This window comes from Rattus norvegicus, chromosome 18 (assembly GCF_021556685.1).
Source record: "Rattus norvegicus strain SHRSP/BbbUtx chromosome 18, alternate assembly SHRSP_T2T, whole genome shotgun sequence".
NCBI lineage: Eukaryota > Metazoa > Chordata > Mammalia > Rodentia > Muridae > Rattus > Rattus norvegicus.
Window position 1 is genome coordinate 17,099,194 of NC_141551.1, and position 17,273 is coordinate 17,116,466.

General features: G+C 49.2%; 1 protein-coding gene across 33 annotated transcripts in view; it reads right to left on the reverse strand.

Annotated features, from left to right (window-relative positions):
• Positions 1-17,273, reverse strand: part of Celf4 (CUGBP, Elav-like family member 4) — a 307,752-nt gene that overhangs the window by 100,052 nt on the left and 190,427 nt on the right.

Below are 17,273 nucleotides of genomic sequence, written 5' to 3' on the forward strand. Positions count from 1 at the left end.
AAGCGCGCATGCGCAAAGGACGAGAACAATCCATCCAGGCAATATTTTCAGCTACTCGAGTTTATGCTGCTTGGGAAAACAGGCAAGAAATAGAAAGGAGGGGCCATTGTCTCCAAGTATCCAGGCCCAGCATAACAAAAAGCACCAACAGTGTTCAAGTGTGACTTTTCTACAGGCCTCCTCTGAAAGTCACATACCTTTCACTTTGTGCAAAATGACAATAGGGGGGACAGTCTGGTCCCAGCGAGAGCATGGTTAAGACACTGTGAGTGTTGGCAGGTCACATCTGAGTTCCCAGAGCTTTAGAGGCTGAGGCAGAGGGAGTGCAGAGAGTTCCTTGGTTAGCCTGGGCTACAGGTGAGACCCTGCAACAAAACTAAGCCCCCTGAGTGAAATAAATAAGACAAAAAGTAAAAAGATGTGGGCCGCCGGTGGCTGGAATTACCGTTGGCTATTCATTCGAGCTGTTTACCCAGGCTTCCTCATCCAAGTTCCAGCTCGTCTGGACCTCATGCAATTGGGACACACACCCTGGCTCCCCTAACACTGTGCTTTTCTCAAATCCACTCCCACCCTTTCCTTAGGCACAATGCAGCCCCTAGCTCCCTGGGGGTGGGGGATGCCCGTGCAAGTGTGTTTTGGGAAGCACAGTGCTTCTGAAATTAGGGCCCCCTGGACAGGACTGGAAGGAGGCAGATCAGACAGGGGTGTCCCTTTCTATGAAATACTTCCTTCTCAGATTTCCTGCAGTAGGGATGTTGGTTTCCGTGAGCCACCATTTGCAGGGTTTCCCTAGGCATTCAGACTCTGGACCCCAGCCTCAGGTCTCTGTTCAGCCTCCATGGAGTTTGTTGCCCCCCCCCCCACCTCCGCGCGCCTTTGATCTTTTTCCCAGGATACACACTAGAAATACAGAATTCAGGTATCGCTGACTGGGAGAGAGTCAGGAACACAGGGATCCCTAAGCAAGAACTTTCAGAATTTCAGAAGGCTTGGCCTGGAGCTGTAACTATGGTCTTGGTGGTGGATCTACTGGGCAGTGATTTCTGTGGGAGATCCTGCTTTGACGTCGCACACATGGTCCACAGCCCAAAGTGTCTGCTCAGTCTATGAGAGAACATGCCCCAAATTCAGAGCCTAATCCTTTCTGTTTGGGCTCAATGAACTTAGTTAGAAGAAATGCTTCTAGCAGACCAGGGCTCATGCACTGTCTGCATGAGGTAGAAGTCAAGTGCAAACGCTTTCTCTGCAGATCGGAGGGGCACAGGAAGAGAGCAGACTGAGAAGGCAGGGCTTCTGCTCCTTGTAGCTTGGGAGTGGGACAGGGAGACAGGCGTGTCTGGGACATTGAAGAGGTCAGACAGCTGTACTGGAGGAAGGAGGAGAGGGGGGAAGTCAGTGGGGACCTGGGCAGTTACTGAAAGTCTCTCAAGATGGTGGGTAGCTGGCTGGGTCTAAAGGGGGAGGAGGTGAAGCTGATGAGGGTGAGTTCACTAGGAGAATAATTTATGGGGTAGAAAAAGAGACACGGAGAATAGTACTGAAGTCAGTGGCTGATGGTCAAAATGGGCCTGTTGAGAGGGGAAGACACAGGCTAGCATACTAAGGACTTTAGCACCAGCTCTTTGTTGATGCAATATAACGGGCAACGGTTGAAGATTCTTGGGCAGGGGAATAGCCCAGTGAAGGAGGAATATGGTTTCAAGCACCCCAGTACGAAAGACAGAGATTGGTTTCAGCATTTCTCTCTCATACCCGGGGTTGACTGGAACCTCATTAGAGCATGGGACAGTCTTATCTACAGTACAGTAAGAGCCTGATAGAGCAGGGTGCATCAGTCACTCAATGCTTGAGGAAGAGGAAGATTCGGGATTTCTGTTGACATACCTGCATGTGCACAGGAACATAGAGAGAGAGAGAGAGAGAGAGAGAGAGAGAGAGAGAGAGAGAGAGAGAGAGAGAGAGAAGAAGAAGAAGAAGGAGGAGGAGGAGGAGGAGGAGGAGAAGGAGGATGAGGACAAGGACGAGGAGGAGGACAAGGAGGAGAATGACTTTGTCATCTAAGATTAAGATCAAGAACTGAGGAGGGGTCGGTGTCTGGATAAGGCAGGAGACTGCTTGGACAGCTTGAAGACTGTGCTCAGGGTTACAGAATGCTTGGATTTGGATCCTGGACCTGCCCACCTTGCATGCTTCTATGCTCCCTACCACCCTTGGAGCATCTCTGTGTAAGGCTGACTCCGGTCTCCATAGCCCACATTTTCTTTTCTGCTCCACTTCCACTCTGTAGCCCTCAGAGCTCATCTGGGTGGCTGTTGCTTTTTGTTTATGAGGTCTTTACCAAGCTAAGATCTTTGAGATTCAGGTGCAGAGGCCGAAGAGCTTGATCTTAAAGAAATGTCTGTTGGCCTTAGAGGCAGATCTGCGAGAAGCAGCCTGGAAAAGCGTGGGGCTGGCCACACAGGAGGATGTAGGGAATGGCAGAGTCATGTGTTAGGGTGATGCAGCGGGGCAAAGAGATGGAGCTCAGGTTTATGTGAGAAGCTTCCTGGCGGGGGGAGTGACATGGAGAGTGCATTAGTTAGACAGGAGGGAACCATGAGTTAAAAGGTGGGAATTTGAGGGGCGGTTGACAAGGGGAAGGGGTGATGTAGCTGGAGTCAGGACAGGACCTGTGGCTTCTGGGGTGTGTGTGAGGGGGAGGAGGACAGGTGAAAAGTTAGGACTGTTCTCCATGAGTCACTCGGGATGCTCCTAACTAGGACCTGCAGCTGTCTTTCAAACGAGTTCTGGCCTCTGGGCCCTGAGGGTTGCCTGGTGAGAGCAGCTTTCCCCAACTGAGAGCCAGAGAAACAGAGGAAGGAAAAATGTAAATCACACCAGGAAGAGCTTTTGCTTAACAGAGAGAGGGAGAACATAAGTGACATTTGGAGCCATAATACCTTAAAGTCAATATCATTACCTCTGATATTTACTGTCAGCTCACCGTGCCTGCGAAGAGGAGGTTCACCTAGCTCTCCTTCCGTACCCCACCCCACCCCACCTCAGTGAGCAGCTGCAGCTCACTGTTTGCTGTCTTAAAGCCCCACGCCTTCCAATCTGCTACTGGTGGAGAACAGAGGCAGGCCTGGGCTCATAATCTCTGTTACCTGACCTAAATCAGCGTGTCCTGAGAAATGCTTCCTAGGGGGAATGCTCAGTGTCCTGGACCCCTTCATGAGAGTGCTGTCACTCCCCTCCTTGCACCAGAGTCTTGGGGTTGTGAAAACCAACAGATCCCCTCTTGGCCTCCACAGAGCTGATGTAGCAAGTGTTTTTGTTCCCTGTCCCCAGAGCTAACCAGGTTGGTTCATCTGGCTTGTCTTGCCTTGTGTTCCTGCAAAAACCTAAACTACCTCAAACTAGACGGGCATAGACAGAGAAAACCAGCCTGCCAGAGCACCCAGTTCCTAACTCCCAGGTTCCATGGCTCATGAGGTTTCCAACCCAGCAGGCCCGGCCCCGGGAAGCTTCTCTGAACATAGGATTCTTCCATCACTCCTTCTGAGGGGTCAGCTAGGCACTTCCTGAGACTTTAGAGAAGCAAGAATAGCCACCTCTCTGCTGAGGGACATGGATTTACGCTGCTCCGAAGTTGGGGTGGAGACTCTATAGGCTCCTTGGTCTTCAATGCTATGGGGAACATGCCAACTAGAAGGTGTTGGTCAGGGTAGAGGTGCCCTGGGGTTGAAACCATGGAGCCCAGATGCATTTACAAGGAAACTCTGAGACCAACTGCCGCTCTGTATGCCAGACCTAATTTTCATTGTAACACACACACACACACACACACACACACACACACACACACCATATAGAACTCTGAGTGGGGGTGACCAACCTCAGTAACTTAACCCTGTCACTATAGTCACATATCCTGTAATTAGCAACAAACGTGCTTATGCTTTTCATATTTGTTCCTAAGCTCGCTTCTGAAAAATGGCGTGAGTGGCCTTAATTCTGTCCCTTAGAGGCATAGAGGAAAGCCTGTTCATTGTGATTATGTTTGAAGATCATCTTTCCAGTTGGGCGTCCCTTGGCTTAGCAGTGCTAGTTCTTTTAGCCCGTGTGGCCTATGTAACACATATCGAGTGCAGGCCATCTTAGACACGTCAAAGCCTATGCGGTTTTTACCCATCACTTCTGTGGTCCCCAGACCTGGTTAGAGTGAGACCAACACCTCTTCCTTCAAAATATCCCACATGTCTTAAAGCAGACTAAGGATGCCAGGATGGCCACACACTACAACCTCGTCCTATAAAGCTGCCACTAGAAGCAGTCATCCTACGTGACAGCAGGTGCTTTTAAGCCATGCCTTCTTTTGTCTATGTCTCTGAACTTGGATTCTCAGCTGCAGGCACGAGACTCCTCAGTTTCTGCTATTGAACATCTCGTTGGGTTTTATCCATCGTTTCCATCAGTTGGGACTTCTTTGTGGTCTTGTTCTATCATTTATTAAGACGTGTCACTTCCCTTAGCTTTAAGTCATCCCAAATCTGGCCAACTGACTGGATATCATTAAGTGGGGTCATTGAAAGAAACGTGAGTTTCAGCAGGGGCAAGGACAGAGGTAGTTTCTTATCTAGGTGACATACATCTCCGGGTTGACTGCCTAATTGTCAGTTTTCAACTGGTTACAGCCCTATCTGATCATTCTGTCACCCAGCACATTCTTTCTTAGTTATCCACAAGACACTTCTACAAAACTTGCTGAGGGTCGAGGAACTCAAATTAACCCATGGGCAGAGGAAATCACCCATTGGACCAACTTCTTGGGGAGCCTCTTGTCGACCCCAAGGACCTTTATTGTTTTTCTGAAAACTCCCACCCTTTCTGTCATAGAATCTTTTTCTTTTTCATCTTTTTTTATTGAACAAAGTCTTTTTCCATGTAGTTTGCTGACCTACAAACATGTGACCTACCTGCTTTAGACTCCCCAGTTCAGAGATCACAGACATAGACCGCCATATCGGCTTTGTTTTAGAATCTTAGCAATGATTCTCTTGTCTGTATTTCAGGGTTCTCCTCCCTGACCATTGGTGAAAACCAAACTAATATCTGTCTTTTGGGGTATCATAGCTCCATTCTCATTTGTCATTCTTTAATACAACTAACTAAGGACTTATCAGTCTATATCTACCAGTCCTGCTGGGAGAAGACACTGAAGGATCTGACCCTAGATTTGTCCACAGGGAGCTAAGGTCCCGGGGTGTTTTATGGTTCTTGGGACCTGATTCCCAGTAGTGTGACCTCTCCTCAGAGGAGACACCAGAGGAGCAGTAAGCAGACATTGGGGGCCCATTGGGGGCTACACCTGGTGGAAAAATCTTTCTTTCCCATACAAGCCCTTGGACTAAAAAGCTGCAGGCATCTTGATTTGTTTATGGAGGAGCAGTGCCAGCCTCTTGGTCTATACTTGGGTTGAAAGGGGAGAAAAAGACAAGAAAAGACCCATCAAGCCTGATAAAAAGGGCTGGTCCAGGATGGAGTTAAAACAAGGCTAGGGGACTTTGGGAGTGGTGCTTAGTCCTGGGGCCACCATGAAGGTGATGGAGGCATATGTCTGATTCTGGGACTAGACAGGTCACATGACTGACACGATCCCACTCAGAAGCCTGTAAGCACAGCTTTTCAATGTGTTGGAACCTGGTATTGGCAACGTGGACAGTGGAGTCTCAGGAAGCGCCATTTTACTGGCAGGCTCCTGCCTGCAAGACACACTGCTGTGGCCTCTTGAGAGCAGGGCTGGAGAATTCATGGGGGATGACAAAGAGATTTAGCTGAGGGCACTGAGATCAGCAGCCGATACCCTTCATGTGCCTCCCGTTCGGCTGCTAACTCCCGCAACCCAACAAGCCAGAGAGAAACAGTGACTCTTCTCTTAGGGGCAGGATGCCACCATTGCCAGGATAGCTCTCACTCACTCAGGGAGTCTTGCGGTGCTTTGCTCCCTGCCTGTGCCTCTGCTGGCTCCAAGGTGTGAGTCAGGAGGAGACTGGCATTTCCGGTTACTGGATTTGGGCTGCCCTGCCCAGCCGGCAGCATTAGTCTGTGTGTATACAATCATGAGGAAGGCTTCTCCTGTGCCCAGCCAGCCTCGCCGTAGACTCTACTCTGCTTGAGACTTTCCGTGATGGGGAACAAACGTGCACACACACGGCAGTGTCTGCTTCCTTGAGGGATTTTACTGAGGTTGAGATTAGTGATGAATGCACCTGGAGTCGTCAGGAGATACAAGTGTAGTGGTTCACATGGCCAACTTTTAAGTATCTAGGAGAGAAACTCTGGACGTGTTGATGAGGGGGTTCCTATATTGGATTTATTAAGGAGGGTTCAATAGGGCTTGACGCTGGTCTACTCCAGCCTTCCGTTGGTCCTCTCTATTAAGGGACACACCAGTAGGGCCTCATAGACTTGCCAACGGTACCGGCATGGGATGAATGCAGGGACTACCTAACCAGAGGCTGGCTTCTGCTGACTGCTAGCCCTACACAGATTTGGTCTCTCCACCGATTTGTAGGATGATAATTATTCACAGTGTGAGTAAGGGAACACACATAGATGGAAAGGGTGCTGCCGGGACTTTTGGATTTTCCCCTTGATCCTTCACAGAATCAGAGACCCAAGAGTTAGGGGTGTGGCCAGGGCAAGCTCCCTGCCCCAGCACCCACAGACACCTATTTCCGGCTATCTCTTGTCAGGCCTGGAATGACTGCTTCACCGTGGCCCCACCCCAAATGCTGGAGGAGACCTTCTTAATTGGGTCCATGAGAACTTTATTACTGGACAGCCACTTCCTTTGCTTTTCCTGTAACAAATTATCCTAATGATGTGACCCGGGACCAGATGTTAATTGCAATGGAAAGTAATCAATTTTCTTTACTGAGCAGAAGCTTGTGGGCAGGCTCCTTGGGAGCAGAAACGGGCATCTTAATGAGGAGGGCACCTGAGGTGCCCATCTGGGCTGTCCCCACCTCTTCTCCTCCATGCCCTACTCAGCCCTTTCTTACAGGGACAATAGTGAGCCCACCGCTTTCCCTGCTAGAAAGAGCAGTCTACCATGTCCCCAGATCAAGTCTCTCCCAGCTAACTCTCAAGAGCTTCTGTAGTTCCTTAATCTCCACGGTTGGTATTCCTTCCTAGTACTGGGGCTATCATCCCAAGGCCTCCTTCAGCCTGGCTGTCCTTTCCCTAATTTGGGCCCCTCTGCAGCCCAGTCCTGTCCCTGCTAGACTTGTAAATGTCCCTCTCTCTCCTCCACCCGGGTCACAGTCCAGTCTTCCTCTGACCTTCAGTGCCTCCTAGTTTCAGTGGTGGGACTTGGAGAATCCTGACTGCCACACCTTCACCCCATTTATATTTTGCCATGATTTTGTGATTCTCCAGGGCTTCTGGGTAGGGAGCAGGAGTCTTGGAGTCTGGCCTCACATTGGTTGTAAAGCTGCAGAAAGCTTTTGTGGCTCACCTGGAATACAGGGAGGGGAAGGGCAGGATTCATTTCTTGCTGGACCAGGGTCAGTTTGTGCTAGTAAGCAAGTTCTAGCGGTGCTCTATGGGAAGTCAGCTCCATTTAGAAACATAGCCAGCCCCTTGGGCTTCAATATTATTTGCCTTCAGCTGGGTATACTACTGGGAGGGGTGAAGGGGACCCAGGGGAGGGGATGCAAACAGGAAGCAGAAGGGAGCCCTTAAGTAGAGAGGTATTCATAGTTTGTTTCAGACCACCTTAAATTAGATGCCACCTCCCACTCACCTCAACGGTGCCTGGCTGGGGCAGAAGGCCCTCCCTTGTCCTAAACCTATTCCTTGTGAGTTGCCACCTGAATGGAGGTGGGGGATTGGTCCCCAGCGGACCTAATGTAAGGCAGAGTCAGAGAGGGCCACAGGGGTGGCCAAGGACAAATTCCCCAGACTTTACAAATTCCCAGTGAGTCTACAATTCTATTAAGTAGGATAATGGATTTTAAAATGCCTCGAAAAGCAGAGAGTGCTGTAAGATGGGCGGGACTCTTGTTAACAGCCGCATTCTTCTCAGAGCTTGGAGAGGAAATAAATCAGACGCTTCTCACACCGCACCGAGCAAGTCCCTCGGAAGCGTTCATTGCGGGGGAAGTAAACACATATATATTATAAACCCCAAATTAAAGGGAAATGGCGCTTAGGGGTAAGCCAGGCTTTTATTTTTTATCTTTATTATTATTTTTTAAAGGTAAAATCCAACAAATGCTGGGAAAGGAGGTTCGTGGGGAGAGGCTCATGCCAGCCTGTGTTGGGTCTGTCTGGGAACCCAGGGCAGAGAGCAGCTGAGGGGTGAGCCCCCTCCCAAGCACGATGGGGGATGGAAAGCCAGGATGGCCCAGAAGGCCAGCTTTGGATTCCTGCGTCCATAGCACCGAATGGCTCTTTAGTTTCCACTATCAACCCCAGTCTGCTGACTGACTCCATCTCGTTTAATGTGTTCCTTTTTGGCTTGTCTGGGCACCTCACCAGGGGCCCATTCCCTTCTCCTGTACTCCTTAGCTCCATTCTGCCTCCTGCAGGTCGTAGTTAGACACCTCTGATGATAGGGCAGGGCTCCATCCTCCTGATCACCTGTCTTCCCAGGGACTCATTGATGGCAGGCACCTAGTAGGTGCTCTGAAACCGTGCCCTGAATAAACAGGTAGACGGAGGGACGAGAAGAGGAGTGCCACAGGGCAGCGCTGTCTTCACCCTTGGCTCCCTTTTGTCCGCGATGGGTTTTTATGATCCCCACTCCTACCCCAAGCCAGTTGCTGGGTTTTTGAGAACGTGTGTAAGCTGAGGTGGGGCTGCACCCCAGTTGGGTTGTGGTCTTATTTTTTTTTCCTCTCGTACCTCATTAAGCTTAGCTTCCAATTACGTGTTAATGATGCTGGCTGCCTTTTGTAGGCTGAAGTTTACTGCAGTGTCTTTAAATTTAATCACCTCCATAATGGCCAGCTCTGGCATCGCAAATAAGAGGCCGAGGTGGGGGTGGGAGTGAGGGCGAGGGTGGGGGGTGGGGAGTACAGTCTTCTGCTCCTGAATGAGCCAGCGAGATCTGGGATCCCATGGAAGCTAGGGAAGTCCTTCAGTGTCTCCTTTCCCCAGAAACCATTTAAGAAATTCTAAGAACTGTCTTCTCTATCTCGAACAGGGTCCCCTCTGCCTCTCCACTTGTAAGTGTATCAAGAAAGAGAAAGGCCAGACTTGGGGAAGGGCTTCCTGCTTGGGTAGGGGCATGAGCAGGGACGGAAAGATTTCTCCTCAGAGAGTGCTTAATTCCTGAGAAACCTGGTGGGCACTGCTGGTCTTCCCTCCATCTCTCATAGTACATCTTGCTGAGAGGACAGAGGTGTGTGTGTGTGTGTGTGTGTGTGTGTGTGTGTGTGTGTGTGTGTGTGTGTGTGTGTGTGAGAGAGAGAGAGAGAGAGAGAGAAAGAGAGAGAGAGAGAGAGAGAGAGAGAGAGAGAGAGAGAGAGAGAGAGAGAGATCAGTATCTCATTTTCCGTATTCTGAGGCTTACCCTTCACTTTGCTCACTTCCCATGAGTTCTGGGTACATGTGCATTTGGGACATTCAGGTCACATTTTACATTGAGCCACAACTGGAATTTGAGGCTCTTCTCAGTTTGTAGCCTCAGTTCTCTGAGTCTTCCCTTTAACGTACCTAAGGGTGAGCTGGAGTGGTAGGCTGGCCCTCCCAAAGTCCCAAAGATTGTGGAGAAGCAGACTGTTGCTCTGTGCTGCCTTCCTCTTGGACTGGCTGTCACTCTCTCCCCGCGAAACCATTCAAGTCCTCCCCTCACCAGCACCATCCCACTGGGAAGCATCTGCCACCCTCGGAGGTCTTTTCTCTGGCAACTTCCCATTTCATTTATACCATCCTTCTGGGTGTCTGCTATCCCCAGAGCCTATATAACAGGTCTTCTCTCCTGGGATGAAAGTCTGTGTATATGCAAGCTCTCTCCTCTCTCTTTCCTCTAATCCTGTCTCCATGTTGTCCCTGGCCAGGTCACATTCTTGTCTTTCTCTACACCCTAGCTTCTGCTACTTTGCTACAAGTGACTTAATAACCATAAGCCTCTACCTGCCTCCCACCCGCTGTCCATCCACTCACCTACCACCCATCTATCCACACCTGTGCATCTACCTACAATCTGTCCATTTATCACCCACCATCGATCTATGCATCTATCATCTGTTCCTTCATCCATATACCTACTTTCCACCCATGTACCATCCATCCCTCCACAGTCCATTCCTACACCATTCACCTGTCTGTCATTCACCTGTCCCATTCACCATGCATCTCTTTATCATCCACACATAATCTATCATTCATCATTTCAGTCCACTCATCCATTCATCTGTCTCTCCATCCATCCACATCCTTCCATCTATTTATCCGCTGCTAGAATTCATTCACAACTCATCCACTCATCCATTACTCATTCATATACCCACTGCCCATCCCTCAACCCTCCATCCATCCATCATCCTCTATCTATCTCTTCATCTACCATCTATCATTCATTCATGGTCAATTATCCATCCATCTGTCCGTCCGTCCATCCATCCATCCATCCATCCATCCATCCATCCATCCATCCGTATTCAGGGCATACTTGATCCAGGCCCTGTGCTCATTCTAGAATCAAGCATACCCTCCAGGTTCCAGAGAACCACACAAGAATACAGAATACAGACAATTACATCACAAAATGCTATGGAGGAGGCACTCTCTAAGTTGAGCGCCAAAGTGCAACTGGGTTTTGCGCAGACCTTAGCCCTGAATTGCAAGAGTCTGGAATGCTGAGGCTATACTCTACAATCAGGTGCTTTGGAGGGTCCATGGGGTCACTTGAGGGAGAGAGCCTTACAAGTGTCCTGGGGTAGGGACTACATGCTGTCCTGTGAACACTACTTCACAAGGGGTAAAGGAGGATGGAGATTCAGTTGAGGGTGGAACAAGGTTGGTACTGACAAGGTCCACTGTCCTTCAGACTCTTTCCATCACACAGCACATGGCATGGATGAAAGAGGGCTTGGGACAACTTAGAGGATGTCTCAGATGTGATTGCAGAGACCCGCCCTGGGCGGACACCTCATGTGACTCTTGGTCCATAGCACTCCCTCCTGACTGTACTGATTTCTGAACCTGCAGGACGTTTCCAGTAGAGCCTTGTCCTGTATCAACCTACCTGGTTCTTCCTTACTAAGAACTCTGACCGATATTCACTAATGGGCTCGTTGAGAACTGGATGGGAGACACAACCTCCCAGGGGGAGCTTTAAGAGGTCTCCTGTGGTTCAGGCCTTCCAGGAGACTCCACCCCAGCCCACACTTTAGGCCAGAGTCTGTGAACCCTAAATCAACCTGCTTAGGGAGCCAAGGAGAAGAAGTAGAAAATAAGAAAAGATCACAGTTAACATCAGTGGGTTGCAGCCAGGAGTTCCTGCTGAATGAGTAATTATCGCTGATCCTGCCTCGGGGAGGAAAGGGGTGTGTGTGACTGTGTGAGGATGGATATATGCATTTTCTGATTTGCTATATACATAAGCGCCTTCTAGCACTTGCTGTATACCATAAATATTCAAAATAAAGTGTGTTCTGAGAACAGTGTGTAGAGAGAGGGGGTGGGGTTTGACAGCAGGATATACACAGCAGTAGATTTGCATGTCTATGACTCCGCCTTCGGCACCTGGCATCAAAACCCCAAAGGAACAAGAACAGGGGGTATATATTAAGGAATGTGTCCAGATTAGGATAATAATCAAAATTTAAAAAGCCCAACAAGTACTGACTTAGAACATATTAAGTGCCACATAGTGTCTTAAAGGCCAGACATCCATTCATAGAGACCGTTTTTTCCTGATGGTAAGAAGGGCACCAGTACCTCCCCATTTGGTAGATGAGAAATTTGAGGTTCAGAGGTCAACAGCTGGTGACAGCAGTGGGGCCCAGGCAGGCTGGGTCTCATCCTTCTTTTACCACCCCCCCCTTACACCATGCCTTTCTGGGCAGGTGGTCTCTAGAGGGTCTAGGGAAGTCAGACTCAGAGAAATTCAGACTTGCCCTACCCCAGCCTCACAGCTGGCCTGTAGCTGAATGTACTCTGCAAACAAGCCTGGGTTCCTGGCCATGCCCCTGACACTCACTCTGAGGATGGGGAGAGAAGGCTACAGCAGCTGGTACACTGCTTCCCCGTGTCCTGCTTCTTCACCGTAAGCAGGAAGAGGTGGGTGAATCCACACGTGTGCACACACATGTGAGAAATCTCCTTCCCACCCCCGAGAGAACTAGGAAGCAAGAAGTCTCTTTCTAGAACACAGCTCGACGCAGAACTAGGAAGTAGGTCAGAAAGGCCCGTAAGGCTTATTAATCCCTTCATTGATTCAACAAATGTAAAATGTTTACGGTCCGTGCACTGAAACTCTTGTATGCTTTGCTCATGGAAAACCCACTCTAGGGCTGTTAGCTGCTGTTGCTTTACAAACGGGACTGGTTTGATGCTCCCCTCTACAGGAAGCGGATGCCCAGGTGAACCGTGGTACCCTAACACTCCCGAGAGACCTGGCAAAGCTCAGTGATTCTGGAGTCTGTCATCAGAGGTGCCTGGTTATTGATTTCATCAGAAGGGTTCAGAGGCCAATGCCAGGCAGGCAAAGAGGGTATTTGCCATCAGGAATAGCAAGAACTCTGGAAGGCAGGCTGGGGAAATGACAGGGGCAGGCAGTAATCTTGCTTTCAGGTGTTTTAGACAGTACTGCTTGCTTGAGGACACCCCTGGGTGTCAGGTTTCCATGCTGAAGAATAGAGGTGCATTTGGAACACATTTCAGGAAGACATTCCCTAATGGCAGCTAAAATGAATGTTTAAAAGTTTTGATGCTTGAAGGAGGCAATCTACAGCCAGCTGAAAACTCCATCCTACATTCTCCTCAATCTCCAGATGGCTCCTGTCTAATGCAGACGTCTGTAATATATAGCCCTAGGACTTTCCCTCCTTAGTCAGGAGCCATGCTGCATCTCTAAACTCTTTTTCCTTCCTTCTTTCCTTCCTTCCTTCCTTCCTTCCTTCCTTCCTTCCTTCCTTCCTTCCTTCCTCACTCGCTTACTCTTTCTTTCTTTCTTTCTTTCTTTCTTTCTCCTCCTCCTCCTCCCCCCTCCTCCTCCCCCTCCTCCTCTTCCCCCTCTTCTTCCTCCTCCTCCTCACAGCACAGTCCATTGTTTGATTTGTGATGCTTCATGAAAGAGGAATTAGAGGCCCAAAGAAGTACCATGTGCTGTACAGGTCACCAGAGAGACCCACAATGAGGCCCGAGCTCCTGATGTTCAGTCCCCTAGGCCCTGCCTTGCTGGGTGAGAAGGTGACCAGTTCAAAGCATCACAGAAAATGGTGAGTTTTTCCTAACCCCGAAAGTCTGCACTGTCTGGAAGCCCAGCAGCTTCTGCCTTTTCCTCCTAGACAGGACACAGACTGCTCTTGCAGTCCCTTGTGGCTGAGCTCTCTCCTCTGCCTTGCCTCCTCCAAGGCTTCCTGAGGGATGGGGCAGAGATGCTCAATGAGGGAAGGGGGGTGGGGGCTGACAGAGAGATAGATGGACTGACTGTTGGAAGGAAGCAGGCAGGTTGGTCAGTGGGAGGGGGGCCCATTTTGGCTTTCCCAGTCTAGTTATCTCATTTATGGAGATGGGGGGAGGGGAGGCTCTGTACTTCCTGAGCTGCTAAATGCTGTCACAAAAACATTTATTAATATGCAAATTCTAAGTGGCAATCTGGACCCAGTCGGGTTGTGCTAATTTGCACATTAATATCTGTCTTCAGGCTGGCCTCAGCCCTGCAGAGGGAAGCTTTAGGGCTTGGGAAGGGGACTGGGGAGGGAAGCTGCAGGTGGGGTATAATGGGGAGGGGCCACAGACGTCTGCAGATGAGGGGGCAGGGACCCAGCCAGTCTGCGGTGGGGGGAAGCCAAGGCACTTTGCTTTGCAGGTCAGTCAGTGACACTGGCCTCTGGGCTCACAGAAACAGCAGCTTGAGTCTATGGTGCAGCTGATGGCAGGGAGGCCTGCTAGGAAGCAAAGCCAAGCACAGCAAGGGGTGAAATACACGGGGACAATATGGGCCACTTGGACTGGGCCGTGTCCACTGTCCTGCCACTCAGTTGGGGGCACCTTTGGGGGCTGAAAGGGGTAAGGAGCGTCTTTTGACTTGCTCAATCATTTCTTCCTTTCCTCCATACAGGGTGGGTCCACACGCACCCAGTAAGCTTACAGATAACTCCAGAGACAGGAATCTCAGGTTTGCTGAGAGCTCCTTCTCAAACCTTCTCTCTTGTATCTGTAAATTTACCTGCCTCGTCCCCATTGTTAGGACAGTATGATCTCCTCAGGCCTGGGCTGCTGTGGTGCTAGAGGCAAGGGGCCTTCAGGGGAAAAGGAGGAGCCACTGTTGTGTGGTAACCCTGGCCCCCACCCTTGCCCCCAGATGGTCCTAATAACTGGCTTTTCAGCAGTGGGGCCCATCTCTTCATCCCGTAGTGCCTTCTGCTGACTGGCATTAGTCTAGTGGCCTGCATCCTTCAAATTCTGCCCCTTGCAGGGAGCCATCTCTGGCATCCCCATCCCAACCCCGTTTCTATGACAATCTGCCACACATCTAGTTTTGTTTCTATAATTGCTTCATATGTGAATCTTATTTTCACAGCTACACAGGGAGCCTTCTCCACAGTACCTGGCAGGGACCATATGTTTAGTCTGTTTTCAATATATATCTATCAGAAATAGTTTCCCAAAGCCTTTCTACCTGTTAGTATATTTAATCTTGGCACAAACCCGAGGAGTGACCAGCATATTATTTTTAGATACTATGTTTATAGTGTTAAAATGTGTCATATACTACTACTTCAGAAGTTAGGTTTAGACTTAGGCGTTCATGTAATCATGATAAACTAAACCTGCAATTCTAAATATGGCCACTAGGTGGTAATGTGTGCTTGGTTGTGCATTCACTTTTTCTTTTCCTTTCTACAGACTATTTCAGGGACCATAAATCAATGTATTACCTTTCTCATTTTTTTCTACTTATTTGATTTACTGGATTTTATGTTCCAGGCACATCTTTTCCCTCCAGTTTGGACCTCACAAAGTGGTTCTGATCACAAAATGGGAAGATCAAATGTACAAGCATACTGTGTGATGAATGTTGAAACCAAGTTTTCTGGAAGCTCAGAGGAAGGGATAATTGACTCAAAGGAAAGGAAGGAATTGCATAGGGAAAAACAAGAGTTTATAGGAAGTATTTGTGCCTGTGCTAAGGGATGGGTCCTCCAAAGGCTGGGGGAAAAAAACCCCTCAAATATACAAAGGAACAGAGGCTTCGAGGTGGGAGGGAGAAGAGACAAGTGGCCGAGGAGAGTCTCCATAGGGAGATTAGGTTTTGGGGACAACAACTTTAACAAGCTTTGACACCTTGCCCTGGACTTTAGCGGCAGGGTTGAGGCAACGTGTTAGGTTGAGGAGAGGCTGCTGGCTGCTGGGAAAACAGATGCACTTGGTGTGTGCTGGATGAGGAGGTAGAGAAAAAAAATTGCAGCACCAGCCCACAGTGGAAAAGTCCAGTTTCTTCCTTGCAGGCTTAAAACAAGACCATGATGGGGATATGCCTGTCCCCAAAGCAACCACCAGATAAGCTGAATGGGGTGGCACTATTCAATGACGTCTGAGCCTCCCAGAGCTAGCGACACTGTAGATGATGGCACCATTAAAAGAGAGAGGGAACACATGCTTCCCCACTAATTATCCCTAGAAAAGTCAAAATAGAACTTTTGATTGAATTAAATTAACTCGAACATGACGCCATTAAAGGAGAGATTGGAAAGTCTGATAAAACAAGGCTGTAAAGAAAACGCACCCAGGTACGATTCAGCCCTTGTCTCCATAATCTTTAACTGTTATGGTCCTAAGTAGTTTCTTGTTTCCTAAATTGTTTCCCCTGTAGGGTTTGAACAAAGCAGCCCTTGCCTAACCACTCATCCCACTTCGCTCTCTTACCGACGGGGTGTGTGTGCAAAGCCCGATTCTGTGAATTCTCTTTGCATTGAAACTGCTGTTTGCCTTCTATAGAATAAGTTTGTACTCTCAGTGACCTGAAGAATAAGCCACCAGCAGGAAAAAAAATGGTTCGCTGTGCCTCTTATCTGTCCTGGGGCTTTCTGGGAGCTAGTCTAAGTGGTGGTTTTGGGGTGATGTATCCCCCAGGGCTTTCGTGCTCGCTCCCTGGTCCTGCTGCTCTCTTCTGGAAGCATATACTCTGATCCTCACTCAAGGTACAGATTCTTTTAGCATTGAACATTGCTTTGCTTTGTGCACAACTCTTTAGCAGAAGCCTAGGAGGCTGCCCTGCTCCGGGCCCCTTCCTCCTCATTTTCATTTGACACAGCAGGGTTATGCCACAGTGTGAGTTTGGGCCAATATAGTTTCGTAGCAAAGCTGAGCATGGGCCTCTGGGATAGGCCTTGCTCCTCCCATCATAGAGAGAAGGGAGCTTGCAGACCCTGCCCAGGCCCTTGCTGCCCTCTATGTTTGCGTGACAAAACCCCTTCTCTTTCCGGGTTCCTTTGGAAGTTTACCAGGAACCGTGGGCTTCCTGGTACTGAACCCAAGACTGAGACAGGTCCCTGCATAGCAGCTGTAACCCCTCAGAGGACTGGATTCAGCTTCTTTTTTTCTTTGGGCAAACGGAGACTCTGAACTCAAGGACTCTGGACCTTGGCTGGTTTTGGGAGGCTGAAGGAAGAGTCCAGTGTTTTCCAAGGCTTGGGTTCTTTCCTATCTTGGCTATCCTTGTAGGATAGACACTTTCCGCAGCCATCCAAGTAAGCCATCTCTTTTCTACCTGAACTTATTTCCTCTGGCTTCAATTCGAGTAGAGTTTGAAGCTGACCCTGGCATCCCAAGACTCATACCCAAGGTCCAGTGAAGGAGTCACAGGCAAGGAAATATTATTTCATTAAAACTGAGAAAAAAAGACCTACCCTTGAGCTAGTCCAGACTCTTGGGGGAGGGGGAGTCCCACTTTCTCCGTGGTATCACTCCAGACCTTCCTCCATTCACACCGTCAGACAATGCTCTGAAGGTGCCTTCACTGGCATTGTCCCTGCTTTGAGTAACACCCCTGCCCGTGGTTAATATCATGTGTGCCTTAGGTCTTTTTTGGAAGCAGGTTTTATTGA